This window comes from Vombatus ursinus, unplaced genomic scaffold (genome assembly GCF_900497805.2).
Source record: "Vombatus ursinus unplaced genomic scaffold, bare-nosed wombat genome assembly UNPS02014779.1, whole genome shotgun sequence".
NCBI classification, from domain to species: domain Eukaryota; kingdom Metazoa; phylum Chordata; class Mammalia; order Diprotodontia; family Vombatidae; genus Vombatus; species Vombatus ursinus.
Genome location: NW_020954557.1, coordinates 41284339 through 41302171, shown reverse-complemented (window position 1 = coordinate 41302171; position 17833 = coordinate 41284339). Strand labels below are relative to the sequence as shown.

General features: G+C 40.3%; 2 long non-coding RNA genes across 2 annotated transcripts in view; both read right to left on the bottom strand.

Annotated features, from left to right (window-relative positions):
* Positions 1-866: 866 nt before the first annotated feature.
* LOC114045916 lies at positions 867-2901 on the bottom strand. Its single transcript, XR_003569440.1, has 3 exons — positions 2866-2901; positions 1707-1770; positions 867-1033 (listed from the first exon to the last, which is right to left on the bottom strand). It is a non-coding gene; the product is annotated as an uncharacterized LOC114045916 (long non-coding RNA).
* A 30-nt stretch (positions 2902-2931) lies between these two features.
* LOC114045915 overlaps positions 2932-17833 on the bottom strand; it is a 30988-nt gene continuing 16086 nt past the window's right edge. The window contains exons 3-5 of the long non-coding RNA XR_003569439.1: positions 13742-13831; positions 5682-5785; positions 2932-2969 (exon numbers count right to left, since the gene is read on the bottom strand). This is a non-coding gene — a long non-coding RNA (uncharacterized LOC114045915). The remainder of the gene's footprint in view (positions 2970-5681; positions 5786-13741; positions 13832-17833) is intronic.

Below are 17833 nucleotides of genomic sequence, written 5' to 3'. Positions count from 1 at the left end.
TTGCTGAATCTAAGTGTATGCACAGTTTTATAGCTCTTTGGGAATAATTCCAAACTGCTGTCCAGAATGGTTGTTGATCCTATCTCCTTCAATCTTCTCCAGCTACTTGCTCCTTAATTATCCCACTTCCCTCTCTAATTTTCCACCTCTCTCTATCTACTGACTCCTTCCCTACTACTTTCTCAATTTTTTTTTTTAGGCAATTGGGGTTAAGTGACTTGCCCAGGGTCACACAGCTAGTTAGTGACAAGTGTTTGGTCTGAGACCGGATTTGAACTCAGGTCCTTCGGACTTCAGAGCTGGTGCTCTATCCACTGCGCCACCTAGCTGCCCCCTTTCCTACTACACGTGCCCAACTATCCCCTCTCCTTAAAAACAAAAAGAACAAAAACTTGCATTTGACCCTACCATTCCCTTTGCTGCCATATCTCTTCTTTCTTTCTCACCCAAACTTCTGGGGGGAAAAAACCCAACCTGTTTATAATTGCCGCCTTCACTTCCCTTCCTCTCCTCCACTCTTCCACCATTTAAAATCTAGCTGCCAACCTGATCACTCAATTGAAATTGTTTTCTTCAGTTAGCAAAGATCCCTTAATTGCCAAATCTGGTAGTATTTTCTCCGTCCTCACCCTTCTCGGTGTCTATCATGTATTTGACAATTGCTGACAAGTCTTTCCTCCTGGATGCCCTCTCCTCTCTCAGTTTTCATGACACTGTTTGCTCCTCCTCAGTCTCCTCAAATCTGGCCCCAATCATTCATTAGCTGTGTGACACTGGGCAAACCACTTAACCTCTTTTGCCTCAGTTTCCTCAACTGTAAAATGGAGATAATAATACTACTTACCTTGCAGGGTTATTGCGAGGATTGAATGAGATAATATTGTAAAGTGCTTCACACAGTTACTGGAAAATAGCAGATGCCATATAAATGCTTCATCTCTCCCCTTTACTGGTTCATCATTCATATCATGCCCCAGAACTACAGGTGTTTATGGAGACTCCGCCCTGGGTCTTCTTCTCTTCTCATCAGCTCCTGTGGGTTTAATTATTATCTCATTGCTAGGGAGCAGGAATGGAAGGATCAAATGAGAGCGCTTTTGTTGTTGTTGTTGTTTTAGGCAGCAGGGAAGAGCCAGTCAGTAGACAGGGAGAGACTGAATTTGTGCCTTTGTGTGTGCCTGTGCCCAGAACTTAACACAACGCTGCAGGTGAGGTTTGATAAATGCAGAGTATAGTGGGAATATAAACACCCTTATTTCCCCTTCCACTTCCTTTCCCTCCCACCTTCCTTCATTCCCATAAGCTACACCCCTCTTAATGCAGCCCTAGATCTCCTTGGCTTTGTCAGATACCACATTACATTTAGATTGGACTTGTAGATCTCTCTTCAGAACTCCCAGGCCCAAGTGTAAGACTTGACCTTGATCACTATTGAATTCCACCTTGTTAGATTCAACCCAGTGCCCTTGCCTGTCAAGGTCTTTTTGTATCCTGACTGTCATCTTGTATGTTATCTCCCTGTCCCTCCCAGCTTTGTGTCATCAGCAAATTTGACGAGCATATTGCCATTATTTAAGTCATGGAGAAAAGTGTTAAGCAGCCCAGGATAAATACAGATCCCTCAGGTCCTCCACAAGGCTCTCCTGACACACTGACATTGAACCAGTAGTGACTAATTCATTTTGGCCAACTAGATATCCACTTACTTATAATGGCTATCAAGTTCCTCCTTGTCATTTTTGTTCTGTCATTTCCAGGGCAAATTTCATTCTGTTTAGCAAGAAAAAGAAGAAACAAAAAAGGAATTGATCAATTTTGCTTTTTAGTCAGTTGTCATCATTCTGTCCACCCAAAGCAAAGATCCTATCAATTCTTTGCTCCTCCTTTTTCTTTTGATATTATTAATTCTACTTCTACCTTATGCCTACCTTTCCTCACTGTCCTTAGCTCATTCTGAACTTTAGCATTCAACACTATTGGTACAGGACTGTGCCATACTGGGACATTTATCTCCTGGTTACCTCACTTTGCTTATATCTTCCAGACATTTTAAATTTAACTATAAACAGGTTGATGAGTTTCTATGCAACCATACATGTCTCTTCAGACAAATCCCACTTTCTTTCTCAATGAAATCACTTCTATTTATGTCTTCAGAATTTCATTCTAGAACCAGGGTCCCTAAACTTTTGTGTGTGTGTGTCATGGATCCCTTTGGAAGTCTGGCTAAAGCCTATGAATACTTTCTAAGAACAAATGCTTTTACATAACTAAAGGAAATGCTAAATTCCAGTTAGAAGTTAGTGAAAAAGATATAATTCCCACCCCCCATCCCATTCAGGGATGCCCTGAAATCTGAGACCAATGGACAACAAATAGGTTAAGGACCCTGTACTATATAGCATCTCTCACTCCTCTTGGGTTAACTTTGTGGAATTTTAGTCCATGGGATCTTACGTATCTTTTCTCTGAATCCTTTGAAATCCCCTTTCTCCAAAACTAGGGTACATATAAGACTATGCCCAGATTTCCTTTTCTTCTCTATGTCAAATTCTAGGAGGGAACTCCCAAGGGTTCTCATCATTTCCACACCAGCAATGAGTCAGAATAGAATTTCCCCTTATTGGTTCATTCACCTTTTAAAGGATGAAATTGTCGCTAAGACAAATCAAGAAGTTATTAGTTGACTGTGCTGTAAGAAATTATGAAGGAAGGAGTTTCAGAGAAATCTGGGAAAACTTGTATGAACTGGTGGAAAGTGAAGTGAGAACGAAGAGAATAATTTTATACAATAGCAATATTATAAAGGCAAATAACTGGGTTTTTTTTTTTTTTTGGTGAGGCAATTGGGGTTAAGTGACTTACCCAGGGTCACACAACTAGTGAGTGTTACGTGTCTGAGGGTGGATTTGAATTCAAGTCCTCCTGATTCCAGGGCCAGTGCTCTATCCACTGCCACCTAGCTGCCCCTAGGCAAATAGTTTTGAAAGGAATTCTGATCAACATAATGACCAACCACAATTCCAAAGGGTTCATTCATAATGGAGCATGCTACTGATAGAGAGGGAATAGATTCAGAGTGCAGACTGAGATAACTAACAGGGAGGGAGGTGAGGATGGGGAAGAGGTGCATGCAGCACAGCCAGTGTAGGAACTACTTTTGCTTGACTGTTTGCAACAGGGGTTTTGTTTTTCTTATTTTCTCAAGATTGGGTGTGGGGAAGAAGACAAAGAATGTGGACCTGAAAAATGAAATACAATTGATTTTTTTTAAAGGGAGGGAGGGGGGAGAGGGAGAGACGAAAGGAGGGAGAAAGGGAGAGAGAAGAAAAGAGGAGAGAAAGAGAGGGAAAGAAAGGAGGGAGGGAAGGAGGGAGAAAAGGAAAGAGAGACAGACAGACAGAGACAGAGGGATAGAGAGACAGAGAGAGATCCCGGCAGATGCCAAGAAAATTAGATTCTTTCCATCACACCTCTGTTCCAGGCTTTTGATCTATTTTCATCTATTTCCTCTCTAGGTGGTCTGTACTGTATGCCTGTGGTAAAATCACTTGTTTCTCCCTCCATTGACCTTCACTCAAATAAGCTCCCTCATGCTTCTTGATAAGCAAAGGTACCACACCCTTGAACCTTTTATCTCTTGTTTCTTTTGAATATATTTTACTTATCCAGAGCCAAGGCCCAGTCATGAGTTTCAACCAACCAAGTCTCAATGATATCCCTTAGGTCAAATTTTGCTCATATTAGTACCCTTAGTTCCTGTTTGCTTATTGCCTAAATGTTGGGTATTTGTTTTCCCATGGGTTTTACTACTGGCACCTAAGTGTTTGCAAAGGTGTTTTATAATTCAATGCTTCTTAAATTGTGTGTTGAGATCTCCCATCCCCCATTCCCCCCAGTTTAAGAAGTGCTGAATGGGTCTCGAGTGGAATAAGTTTAAGAAGCCCTGCAAATACACTATTTCATCTCATAAGAATGACACCATTTTGAAATTAAAATTTTAAATAAATTTAAATAAAATTCTGACACAGGAATTACACCACTTTGAAATTTTCCTGGCCATATGTCAGCACTGGATCTATATGCTGAGACGTGTTGGAGTAATTGATTTGCCTAGGGTCATACAGATACTTACTGACAGAGGCAGGATTTGAATCTGGGTTTTCCTGACTCTAAATCTCCATCCATTAATAATAGCTAGCACTTATTATAGTGCTTTAAGGTTTACAAAGCACTTTATAAATATTATCTCATTTTATCCTCACAACAACACTGGGATGTAGGTGCTATTATTATCCTCATTTTACAGATAAAGAAACCGAAGCAGGCAGAGGTTAAGCGACTTGTCCAGAGTGTCAGTAAGTGTCTGGGCTGGGTTTGAACTCGGGTCTTCCTGACTGTAAGTCCAGTGTTTTACCCACTGAACAACCTAGCTATCTCTGCTATGTTACTTCTGTGTTTCTGTCATTTAATGGAAAAAACCACTTATTTGGTATACCTCATTCCTCAATGATGGTGGGTAAATTAGATTTTTATGGTATATAGTGGACAGACAACTAGACTTGGACTCAGGAAGGCTTGGGTTTGAATCCCAACAATAACCATGATGATGATGATGATGATGGTGGTGATGATGGTGATGATGATGATGGTGATAATGATGTGTGCCACTGATTAATAAGTGTTTATTAAAAACCTACTAAGTGCTCAGCTGCTGTGAATATAAAGACAAAAGTATAACAGTCAGAGTATCATAGGATGATGGACATGGAGCTGGAAGTAACCTCAAGGGACATCTAATCAAACCCTCTCATTTTACAAATAAAGAAACTGAGACTCAGGGCATTAAGTAGTTTGTCTAAAGTCACACAGGTAAGGATCTTGCATTGTACTGGCAGAGATTATATATATTAGTATATCCAAAATAAATACAAGGCGATTTTGGAAGGAGGGGCATTAGAAGCTGGGATGATCAGAAAATGCTTCATTGAGGAGGTGACATCTGAGTTAGGCTTCGAAAGCAACTAGGTATTCTAAGAGGTAAAGGTGAGGATGGAATGCATTCCAGGCATGAGGTATGGGGATGCGAGAGAAAATGTGTGTGAAGAAGAGTAAGAAAGCAGATTTGGCTAAAACTAAAGTTAACGAAGGAGAGTAATGTATAATAAGACTGGAAAAGTAGGTTGGAACCAATTCGTGAAAGGTTAAAAATGCCAGACAGAGGTATTTATATTTGATCTTAAAGGTAATAAAGGAGCCAGTGGAGTTAACTTTGAAAGAGAATGACATGGTCAGATTTTCACTTTAGAAAAACCACTTTGAAAGATATTTGGAGGATGGATTGGATAAGGGAGAGATGAGGCAGGAAAGTCAATTATATGGTGGTGGCTTTGTGAGTGGAGAGAAAGAGGCAGATGTAAGAAAGGTTGTGGAGGCACAATCAATAAGATAGGCTATTGACTGGATAGGAGGGTGAGAGAGAGTGGGTAGCGAAGGCTGAGTCTGAGATTGCAGACCTCTGTGACTGAAAGAATGGTGGTATCCTCAACAGAAACAGGGACGTTCAAAGGCAATAAAAGGAAAATAAAGAGAACAAGTTTACTTTGGACCTTGTGATGCCTCCAGAACACCTTGTCCAAAATGTCCAACAGGTATTTATGACATGAGACCTTGTGACTTACCTTATTTGAGCCTTGATTTCTTCAGGTCAAGTGTCAAATGGAGAGAATCATTCCTCTAGTGCCTAGCTCTCAGAGGTGTTAAAACATCATACAGACATCCACTGCTATAACGACAGATATGTATAGGAAAGATTACATTTAATAGAAGTTTTGTGACTTTATGTCTTGTGTGGACTAAGGGGATTTTTATGTAAAGGAATTCTGTTGAATCATTTGAAAAAAATCACCCTAAATTGTTATTTCTCCTTACATTGTGATAGTCCCACTGTTTTTCTTATTCTACCTCACTTCGCATCAGTTGTTTTTCAGTCGTGTCTAACTCTTTGTGACCCCATTTGGGGTTTTCTTGACAAAGATACCAGAGTGGTTTGACATTTCCTTCTCTAGCTTATTTGACAGATGAGGAAACTGAGGCAAACAGGATTAAGTGACTTGCCCAGGCTCACACAGCTAGTATCTGAGGCCAGATGTGAACTCAGGGAGCTTGAGTCTTTGTGACTCCAGGCCAGCACTCAATGCACTATGGCGCCACCTAACTGCCCCAGAACACAGGAAGAGGTTCTCTGAAACTAGCATTCTAGGACAGAGAACAGAGCACAGGCTCTGCAGTCAGAGGATCTAAATACAAATCCTTCCTCTCATACTTGCCTACGTCCCACGCTGTAGATCTATCAGCTTCCCCAGGTCTATTCTAATTCCCAGCTCCTACCTGTTTATGGATTAATTTATAATGTCATTTGCACCCAGGAGAAAGAAAGAGACTAACTTTTGTTAGTTATGGGTTGGATTTTTGAAGTCTGAAATTTAAAGGCAGTTAGAAAAATAACTAGGGGCCAGCTAGATGGCGCAGTGGATATAGCACCGGCCCTGGATTCAGGAAGACCTGAGTTCAAATGTGACCTCAGACACTTGACACTTACTAGCTGTGTGACTCTGGGGAAGTCACTTCATCCCATTGCCTTGCAGAAAAACATTAATTAATTAATTAATCAATTGATAAATAAAATAAAAGGGGCAGCTAGGTGGTGCAATGGATAGAGCTCCAACCTTGGAGTCAGGAGGACCCGAGCTCAAATCTGGTCTCACACACTTGGCACTCATAAGCTGTGTGAACCTGGGCAAGTCACTTAACCCCATCGACTGGCCAAAGAAGCCAAAAAAAGAAAAAAAAAGAAAGAAAGAAAAATAACTGGCAGTTAGATTTCTATTGTGCCTGCTCAATAGATGACACCAGAAATAATACTGGTGTTAGTTCAGGTCACTTGGACGTGGATTAAGCATTACTGAATAGTTCAAATTGTTTTAATACCATCTACAAGATCATTGAGGAATTTTTCATTGTTTCTGGGGAAGAAAACCCACCTGTAGCCAGAGGGGGAAAAAAGGAATATTGAGAGGGAAAAAAGTGTCATTGACTCTTCAGCCTGAAAAAGAAATGCAAACTATGATGTAAGAAAGTACCTTCTCTTACAATTGCAGTAGAAAAAATCCTGCACCAGCAGGTGGACCCAGAGTCAAGCTATTTGCAGGTGAAATGTACAGTATTGGGAATGCTCCTTACTGCTCCTGGATCCTGAGATTTCCCCTACTTCATTATTCTCTGCCTCATTTCCACCCAACTAAGACTTTCTAAGATTATCTATAAAACTGTAATATGTAATATGAAGTATGACATGTCTCTTTTAGTACTTTCTTCAGATACGGTATAAAGCCAAAATGATTATACATTTAAAATTAATCCAATCCAGTCTAAACTGAAGTCACTGTTTTCCACAAAATTTTCTCTCAATGAAGACAAAACTCCAGTGGACATTGTCTTGTCATATTCACAGAAATATTATCTACAACTCCTTATTCTCTTATATTGAACCAGTTGCTCTGAGAGTAGTAAGCATGGCACAGAAGAGAGTGATACTGTGAAGAAAGAAATGTCAAGATTTGACTTAGTGGGACCAATCAGGTGACCACTGCTATAGACCTTAGTTCCAGTCCCTATCAATTCTTACCAGGACTATGGCAATGGTCACTCAGTTGGTCCCATGAAATTAAGTCTCTCTCTACTTGAAATCATCCTCTACACAGCTGCTGAAATGATGAGGTAGCTAGATGGTGCAGTGAGTCAGAAAATTCTGAATTCAAATCTGGCCTCAGACACTCATTTTGTGACCTTGGGCAAGTCACCTAACCCCTATCTGCCTCAGTTCCTCATCTATAAGATGGGGACTTACTGGAGAAGGAAATACAAACCATTCCAGTATCTTTGCCAAGAAAACGTCATGTGTGGAGGTCACATAGAATCAGACACGACAACAACATAGCTGCTGAAATGATTTTCCTTATTTGTAGGTCTAAGCATGGTTCCAGGATAAAATATTAATTCCTCCGCTTATTTTTAAAGGCCCTTTACAATCTAGCCCAAACCTATGTCACTCCTCTTCTCACACTCTATAACCTAGGTAAATTGGCCTTGCTGACATGCAGTCCTACATCTTCCCATATCCTCATGCCCAGGACTCTCTTTTTTCTCTTCACTGTCTTGTAGAATCCTTTATTTCTTCCCAGATTCAGTTCTACAAGAAGAGCTTTTATTTATTTCCCTAATTATTTGATTTCTCTTGCTTTTACTTTTATTTATTCTGTTTGTATTTATATATGTACGTGTTATATGTGTATGTGTTGTCTCTCCTAATAGAATGGAAGCTCTATGACAGCAGGGACTATTTCATTTTTATTTTAGTGCTCCAACACATAACAGGGCCTGGAACATAGTAGGTGCTGAATAAATACTTGTTTGATGCTTATTTCTATGGTTTGTTCTTTGATCCTGTCATTATTTACAATCCCGTTTACCTACTGAAGAAGTTAATTGATTCTGTATCATTTTATAATTGGTTCTATTCCATAATTGATCCTATCCTATATTACTGCCCCATTTTGTAGGATTGCTCAAGCCACACTTCTTCGTCTCTTTGCTTATGAACTAAGTTTAGAAGTTCAGTTCTCCTGCTAATCACTGTTCTATTCTTGCCCGAAGAAAATTTGTTATTCTTGAGAGATGCAGGTGGACACCAGGGAGTCTGGTCTAGTACCTTCATACCACCAAACTAACCTTCAAGGATGTCCAGTTTGTTATCCAAAGAAGTCTGGTCCTTTATCTCCAACCTTGCAGGTGGACTCAAACAATGAGCATTTCTTAGTCACAGGAGGGAAGGAGGGGGTTGTTGCTAGCCCCTCATTCCCAATATCCAACCAATCCCATTGTCTTCCCCACCTACCCAATTCTGTATTCCCCCAAACTATATGAGGGCTGGTAAGCCCTATCTCAAGGTCTTTGGTCTTTGAGGGGGGCCACTGACCCAATTTACTGGTTACTGCTAGCCTAATAAATTGATCATTGTCTCTCAGTTTACCTTAATTTTCAAATGTAACATTATTCTCTATTTAGGGTTGTATCATTTGCTTGTGTTTTCTTTGTTGATTGCTATTTTTATTGCATTAGGGTATAGAATATACATTTTAAATATGTATACCTTTTTATAACTACTCATAATTTTCTTTATGCTGTAGAACTTGTTCCATTTTTGCAAAGATAATGTGAGACCTGCCAAAGATATATATTCTCCATTCTACCTGAATGCTGACTCTGCCACTTACAACCTATGGGACCTCAGGAAAGTCCCCTAACCTAAATGAGCCTCAGTTTTCTCATCTGTAAAAAAAAAAAAGGCGGGGGAGTGGTGGTTGGACTAGGTGATATTTAAGGACCTTCCATTTCTTAATTGTTGAATCATTGTTGTTGCTGGTTTTTTTTTTTTACCCATTAGCAACATTTAACAAAAAGAAATCCTAAAGTAAGATTTTTAAAAAATAATTTTTAAATTTATATCTGTTCTCAGATGAAACTATATAGGGTGAAACTATATAGCATATCAATGATCCTATACTGTTTGTTAGGACAACAATCAGTCTTTTTCATATTAACATATTGCAACCAATAATGGAACACAATGATCTTGAGAAGAATGCAAAATGGTAGGTGATCCAAAGGGTAATGGAAAACCTATGGCAGGAGGAAGTACTAATGATACCTTATGCTTGAGAAGTAGAATAAAAGCCATAATTAAGAACTTGTGTGACCAGAAAAGAAGGGGGGCAGCCCCAAATAAAGGAGAGACTGGGAGTTCAGCTTTGGTGCCCTTGAGATATTAAAGGAATCATCCTGCCACTATTGCACATTGGAGACATAAATAAAGGTATTATGAAAAGACACATGGAAGAATTCCATAGGATTAGGACACATAGAGGAGTTACAATCTGCTTTAGCAGAAGTACTTGTTTAATAATAATAATGATAGCTAGCATTCATGCATTTATTTAGCACTTTAGGTTTGCAAAGTCCTGTACGTATGTGATCTCATTTGATAACATGATTAAAATCACAGATACAACTAGGTGACTCAGTGGAAAGAATACTAGACCCGGAGTCAGGAAGCCCTGAGTTCAAATTCAGCCTGAGAGGTTCAGGAGCTGCGTGCCTCTCGGCAAACTACTTTACCTCTGTTTGCCTCAGTTTCCTAATCTGTACAACTGGGATAAAAATAGCACCTACTGCCTTTTCTCTCTCCACCTAAACGTACACATACTCACATATACACAAACACATATGCACACACAAACCCTCACCCTCTGTTGGTCAGTTTGTCTCTCTATGAACTCATCAACTCACCAGATTTTGATTCCACTACCGCTTCCATAAAGATGACTACCTAGCCCTCTCCTCTGAGGCTCAGCCTTGCATCACCAACAGCCTGTTGGACGTCATCACCATCATCACAATCATAATCATAGCGAGGGTTTATATTCATCTTTAATTTTAAGGTTTGCAAAGTGCTTTATGTTTGTTAACTCATTTGATCCTCAATACAATCCTCTGGGGTAGGTGATATCATTATACCCATTTTACAGATGAGGAACCTGAGGTGCAAGGAGGTAAAAGGAACTTGCTCAAGGTCACACAGCTAGTAAGTGTCTTGGGCGGGTTTCAAATATCTCCTGACTAAGAGTTGTACTCTATCCACTGAACCACCTAGCTGCCTCCAGAACATCCCTACCTGGACATCATAGAGGCATCTCAAACGCAACATGTACAAAACAGAACTCCTTATCTTTTCCCCTAATTCTTCCCTCCCTCCCAACTTCCCTAGATCTGTTGAGGGCAGCTCCATTCTTTTGGTTACCCAGCCTCAGACTAATCCACTTCCATATACAATCAATGGCTGTCTTCCTGATTCTCCCTCACATCTCTTAAATCTGTCCCTTTTTATCTACTCACACCATGACCACCCTGGTTCAGGCCCTCATCATCCCATGTTTGGATGTGATAATATCCTTACTGGGTTCCCTGCATCTAGCCTCTCCCCTCTCCAATCCACCCATTATATAGCTGCTCAAGGTTGGAACTTAACAAATTATGTTGTATTGTTTTTGCACAGCCGGTTTCTTGCCTGCCATGACCAAGGGCCCATTTATTCAACCAATAAGCAATTATTAGGCACCTAAAATATATGTCAGGCACTGTGCTAGGCACTGGGATAAAAAAAACAAATAAAAATGAAAGACTCTGCCCTCAAGGAGCTTACATTCTGCTTGGGGAAAAACAACCTGTACATGATATACCAAGCAAGTCAGACCACTTCCACCACCATTTTGACCACGGTCTCTTTTCAAACCATGATTGAGATAGCCCAGGACCCTGAACCCAGGAGCCTTGAGAATAACAGTGCCCCTAAAGTACCAAACTTGCTTCTGGCTCAGGCCTCACAGACATTATTGAAGGGAGAAATCATTGTGGAGAAGGGATCCACTTTCTTCATCACCTCCAGCAGGAACTGCTAACCAACTGTCACCAATGGGCGTAGAGGCACTAAAGTCATGGGAGCAGTAACACCCCCCAGGACTGGTCCTGCTTCCAGCCCAGTCCTCACAACCATCATCCAGGGAAGCAGTTAATATAGAGAAGGTGCCAGGCATCCCCACCAACTGCCAACCAACTACCATTCACAGCACCCCCAAGTCATCCTAGCTGAAGCAACAGCGTACCCTGAGACAGAGAAATAGGAGGCAGCCTGTACGAGGCAAGTCAAACCACCAGGACCACCTTGACCAGAGTCTCTCTCAGACCCTGATGGAGACAACACAGGGCCCTGAACCCGAGAGTCTTTGGAACAGTAGTGCTTCCAATCCAGAGTCAAATGGTTCAACATCAGAAACTAATATGACCATGGAAGTGACAGCAAAGAAGAGGCATTGCCATTTTTTTTGCTGCTGCATCCTAAGGACTATGGGATTTTTCCATCTGACTTGCAGCTCACTTTCCATGTGTGTTGTCTCTCCCATCAGAATGTGAGCTCCTTGAGAGCAGAGATTGTCTTACTTTTTTGTTTCCCTGGCACTAAATACAGTGCTTTGCACATAGCAAATAATTAACAAATGCTTTATTCATTAATTTCTAAACAAATTCAATAGATATAGTATATACACACAAAACAAATTATTATATCATCTTGAACTACTCATCAACCTATGCACCTATATGCAAGAAGTATTCTTATCCACAAATATAAATTTTTTAAAAAGCAAACAATTTCTATCACTCCAAAAAGTCCCTAACCAGCAAGAAGACAGTCATTAAGTAGATGGACTCTAAAAATCAAAATTAAAAAATAAGAGCTTTGTGAAAGCAGGACTATTTCTGGGTCATGAAAATAATCTATAGTATTACTTCACTCGTGGATTATTGTGATCACCTCTTTAATGGTCTTTTTGCATCTAATCTCTCCCCTCTAAGATCTGTTTTACACACTAGTTTTAGATGAATCTTCTTCAAACACATTTCCATGCTACCTTCTTAAGTCTTGCTTTGTCCTGCCTCCTGTTTCCAACCTACTGCCTGCTCAGACCATTGATTTCTGTGTTTACCCTGACCAGTGTGCCTACCTGCTTTTGTCCCCTAATAACTGCTTGATTCTCCCATCTGTGTTTGACTTCTCTTGTCCTGTCTCCTTAATCTGTAGCTGAAGCTGAAAGGATGCCATGACAGAATTAGTGTTTAGCCTATTGTGTGTGTGTGTATGTACTTGGGCCTGTGTTCCTGTGCATGCAAATGTAGACTTGTGCAGCTATCTTGCCTCTAGAACTAGACTTGTAAACCACTTGAAAGCATCCTCTACACTCCACCACTGTATCCTCCAAAGGTGCTACTCATCGCCTGCCAGGCACCCAAATACTTGAAATTTGTTCTTATAGAACTGGCCCTTTTTAAATGTTACCTTTCACAACAGCAGCCTATTCACATAAATACGTTTGTAGTTGAAGCTAAAAATTAGAGCTGAAACCTCAAAGTTAAAGGTTTTTTATTGAAGCGGCATTGGGAAGTCCACTGATTACCAAAGTTTTCAGTTTTTCCTGCATCAAAGACCTCTGGTATATCTCTGGTCAACATATTTCTAACTACCACTAGGTGGTGTTTTTGTTCAAGCGAATTCCAAACTAAAGTCACCCTTCGGTCTGAGTTACTTCAGAAAGGGAAAGGTAATACAAGGCAGGAAAACTACTAAATGTATTTTCCCACTCAACATTCTCTTTCCTATTAATCTCAATTTGCAAAACTGGCAATGAGCTAAATGAAAGCTTCGTTTTACTCAAGAGTTAGCAGTTATCTGTGGTTCTTTTTGTATTGAAACGATGGGAAAGGCATATCACTCCTCTCTGAAGAATTTAGGATTAGAAGAAAAGGGGGAGAAAGTAAGTCTGGAGTGAGGAGGAGATATAGTATCTTGCCCATTCTCACCTCAGAGGGCATATAGTCCAATCTGCAACTCAATAAGAATTCTCTCTATAACAACACAATAATGACATTTGTATAGAGCAGACATTTGTATAAGTTTCCAAAGTGTTTTACATGTATTATCTTATTTCAGCCCCACAAAAACCCTGTGAAAAAGGTACCTATTAATTCCCTGACAATGGGGAAACTGAGGCTCAGAGAGGTGGTGACTTACCTGTGGCCATGCAGCTAAATGGAAGCCAGTGTATCTGAACACTTGTATGAGTACTCTATCCACCGCACCATGCCAGGCTTTTGGGAAGCTCTGAAGGACAGTGTGGGAGAGAAGAGGTATTAGACCAAACTGAAGGTCTACAGAGCCATTGTGCTGACTTCATTGTTGCATATCTGTGAAACCTGGACAGTATACCAGTGCCATGCCAGGAAACTGAATCGCTTCCATTTGAATTGTCTTAGGAAGAGTCTGAAGACCACCTGGCAGGATAAGATACCAGACACTGAGGGACTTTTTCAAACTAAACTGCCAACATTCAAACTCTGCTGCAGAGAGTGCAACTCCAATGGGCTGGCCACGATGTTTTAATGCAAAATGTTCACTTGCCAAAAAAGACTTTTATGGAGAACTCACACAAGGCAAGCATTCACATGGAGTCAGAATACAAGGACACTCTCAAGGTCCCTCTTTAGAACTTTGGAATGGATTGTATGACGTGGGAGACACTGGTACAGGACCGCTCATCACGGCGTGCCCAGATCAGAAAAGGTGCTGTGCTCTATGAGCAAAGCAGAACTGAAATAGCTCAAAAGAAATGTGAGAGGCGCAAATTCAGAGAATCCACCCCAGATGTTCACGTGGACTATCTGTGCCTGACCTGTGGTAGAAGATTTCGAGCTCGTATTAGTCTAAGCAGCCACAGCCCAATACACTGAAACTTGACTCTGGCATAGTGATGTCATTTTGGTCCTCTTCAAGAACCAAGGACAACAATTAAACCAAAGCCAGGCTCTAATTGAAGACTGCTAGTAAAGGAGAGTCCTATACCTCCCGTGGCAACCCATTTCATTTTGAGCTATTAGCATTTTTTTTTTCAGATCAAGCCTAAATTCACCTTCCTGCAACTTCCACCCAGTAATCCCAGTCTCACCTCAGAGGCCAAGCAGAAATCTAATCTCTCTTCCATGTAACCATAATCTTCAAATACTTGACTATTTCTATCACGTTTCCTCTTTTCCTCCCCACATGCCCCAAGGTGTCTCTTCTCCAACCTCGTTGTTTAGTCATTTTCAGTTGTGTCTGACCCTTTGTGACTCCATTTTTCGGGGTTTTCTTGGCAAAAATACGGGAGTGTTTTACATTTCCTTCTCTGACTCATTTTATAGTTGAGGAAGCAGGCAAACAGGGTTTAGTGACTTGGCTAGGGTCACACAGCCAGTAAATGTTTGAGGCCAGATTTTAACTCAGGAAGATGAGTCTTCCCAACTCCAGGCCCAATGCTCTATCCACTCACCACTTGACCCCTTCTCCAATCTTATACAACCCCGATTGCTTCAGCTGATCCTCCTAAGGCACGACCTCAAGGGGGTACTTCAGTGTTCTGCCCTGCCATATATACTTATACTTATTCACTCATAAATGCTCCAATGAGAATGTTTTCCTATTCAAAGTCAATGAATACTTATTTTATTAAATATTCTACAAAGATTATGAAAATGTCCACAGTGCTGAGGTCATACTATTCTTTGACCCTCAGCTGCTTCAAACTGAAGAAAACTTTTTGAAAGAATATGGTACAATTTCAACCCTAAAGAGCATAGCAAAAAGGTTGCATCTCATATTCAGAATTAGCAAGCTATAATACTTTGAGTACAAAGATCTCAGAGTATTTTATTTATAATCAGGCCTGATTTTAAGAATGGTTCTAAGGAACCTCTTTCCAGAAATAAAAACAGTCGGCAGAGGGAGGTGATTTTTCTTCCCCATGGGCCTTCATGTTTCATGGTCGTCTGGCCCTATGCCTTCCTCCTCCCTCATTCAGCCTGGGTGACCACTGGTTTGGTCCCATCACCGTGAAGCCCTCCTTCCATAGTTTAATTTTCTTCATCATTGCAGCTGCAAGATTGCATATGGCTAGGGCGGACTGCCCACATTGTTCTGCTGGGCCTAGAGATCCAAACCATGTAGGCGCTGAGCCTGAGCTGGCCTTCTCAGAAACAGCCTCCACATATCTGTTCCCTGATCCCACTCGAACTGAATTTGTTCCATGTGCTGAGGCAGTTAATGGCCCTGCAGGGGGAAAAAAGCTTCAACTAACACTACAGCAAATAATTCACAGACAAGTCACACAGATACTGCTCCATTAGAATAGGATTGATTTTTCTGTGTATGTCTTAAGAGTAGAATCTCTGATCTTGGTCAGCTACATTGTTAGGAAGAGATTTCTTCCAGTTAAGTAAACATCTAAGTCCTTAAAGCTATGCTTACTGGTTGATAGAAATCAGTTAGCTGATTTTGACATTAGTCAGTTCCAGCTATAATGTTCAAGCTGAAAGGATGCTTAGAGATCACCTAAGATGCTGTGCATGCACAAACTTTTAGCCTTGAACAGGAATACAGATTAACCAGTTTTACTCTTCCCTTCATGTAGGGATCTCAGATTCATCTGTTTTTAAAAAATATCAGTCTTCTTTTTTTTTTTGAGGCACAAACAACAAACCAGCATTTTATTGTTGTCAATAAAAATTTCTAGAGCACAGATCCCATGGTTATGTATCCTAATGTTTCTTCAAATTCATTTTTAATGTGCCAAAACTTTAACATAAAATTTGATTTTAATAATGGTAGATTACATTAAAAGGTGCCATATTATAGTCAATTACATTAAAAAAGTACTGAGCCTGAAGTCAGAAAGACTCATCTTCCTGAGTTCAAATCTGGCCTCAAGACACTTACTAGCTGTGTGACCCTGGGTAAGTCACTTAACCCTGTTTGTTCCTCATCTACAAAATGAGCTGGAGAAGGAAATGGCAAGCCACTTCAGTATCTTTGCCAAGAAAACCCCAAATGGGGTTGAGTGTGAAGAATCGGACATGACTGAAATGACTGAATAACGTAGCATATCCATTTGTGCGTTCCTAGTAGGTGTCTACATTCAGATTTCCTGTATGGCCTTGAGAAAGTCCCTCCCTCATTTTTAAAATAAAGGTTTCAGATTAGGTGATCTCTAAGAGTCCTTCCAGCTCAAATGTTATGGCTGGAACAAAACAACAACAAGATTACATTAAAAATTTTTTTTTGGTAGCTTTTTTTTTTACATCAACTTCGTTTCCCAATCTAGCCTTCCATACTCCCCGCCGCCTCAACACACACACACACACACACACACACACACACACACACACATTAAAACAGCTGTCCTTTTTAACAAAGACTAGTAAAGAAAAGAGGGCTAGGAAGCAGTTCAGCAATACTAACAGTTCGGTCAAGTCTGGGAGTCTATTCTGTCTTCTACCTCCGGAGTTTCCCATCTTTGCAAAGAAGGGAGAGAGGTCCATTCTTCTCTCTCTTCTTCAGTGCCAAGCTTGGTCACTACACAGCATTCAGTGCTGATTTCTGTCGTTGTTGTTCTTTGTGTTTACATGGTTGTAGACCCAGGGGTGTGCTGCAGCCAGCTCACACCAAGCTGGAGCACTGATCATGAAATATTCAGCGTGAGCCTTTATACCTCAGAAATTTGCAAATGCTACAAACCAGGACGTGATTTATTGTTTTGCTGATATCTAGACTTAAGTGATGGAGAAAATATAATGCAGGTTAAATTTTAAACTGTGTCTGGCATACTAGGTTTCTTTTTTCTCTTTAGGGAGCTGATTGTTAAAAATTTACCAGAACACTTATGGCTGTAGGTATAATATATTTTGTTTTCTTGGTTCTGCATACTTTACTTTTAATCAGTTTATATAAATCTTCCCAGGCCTCCCTGAATTTTTGGTTCCATTGTTTCTTACAAGGAAGTAAAATTCCATCACATCCATGTAACCCATCTTGTTCAGCCATTTCTTAATCAATGGGCATCTAATTTGTTTCTAATTCATTACTACTACAAAAAAAAAGTGTTGCTATAAATAATTTAAGATATAATGGCCCTTTTGACCTCCTTTGAATAGAGCAGCTTACACTTACATATATACTTTTTTAAATTATTTTTTGGTGAGGTAATTGGGGTTAAGTGATTTTCCGGGAGTCACACAGCTAGTGAGTGTTATGTGTCTGAGGCCAGATTTGAACTCAGGTCTTCCTGACTCCAGG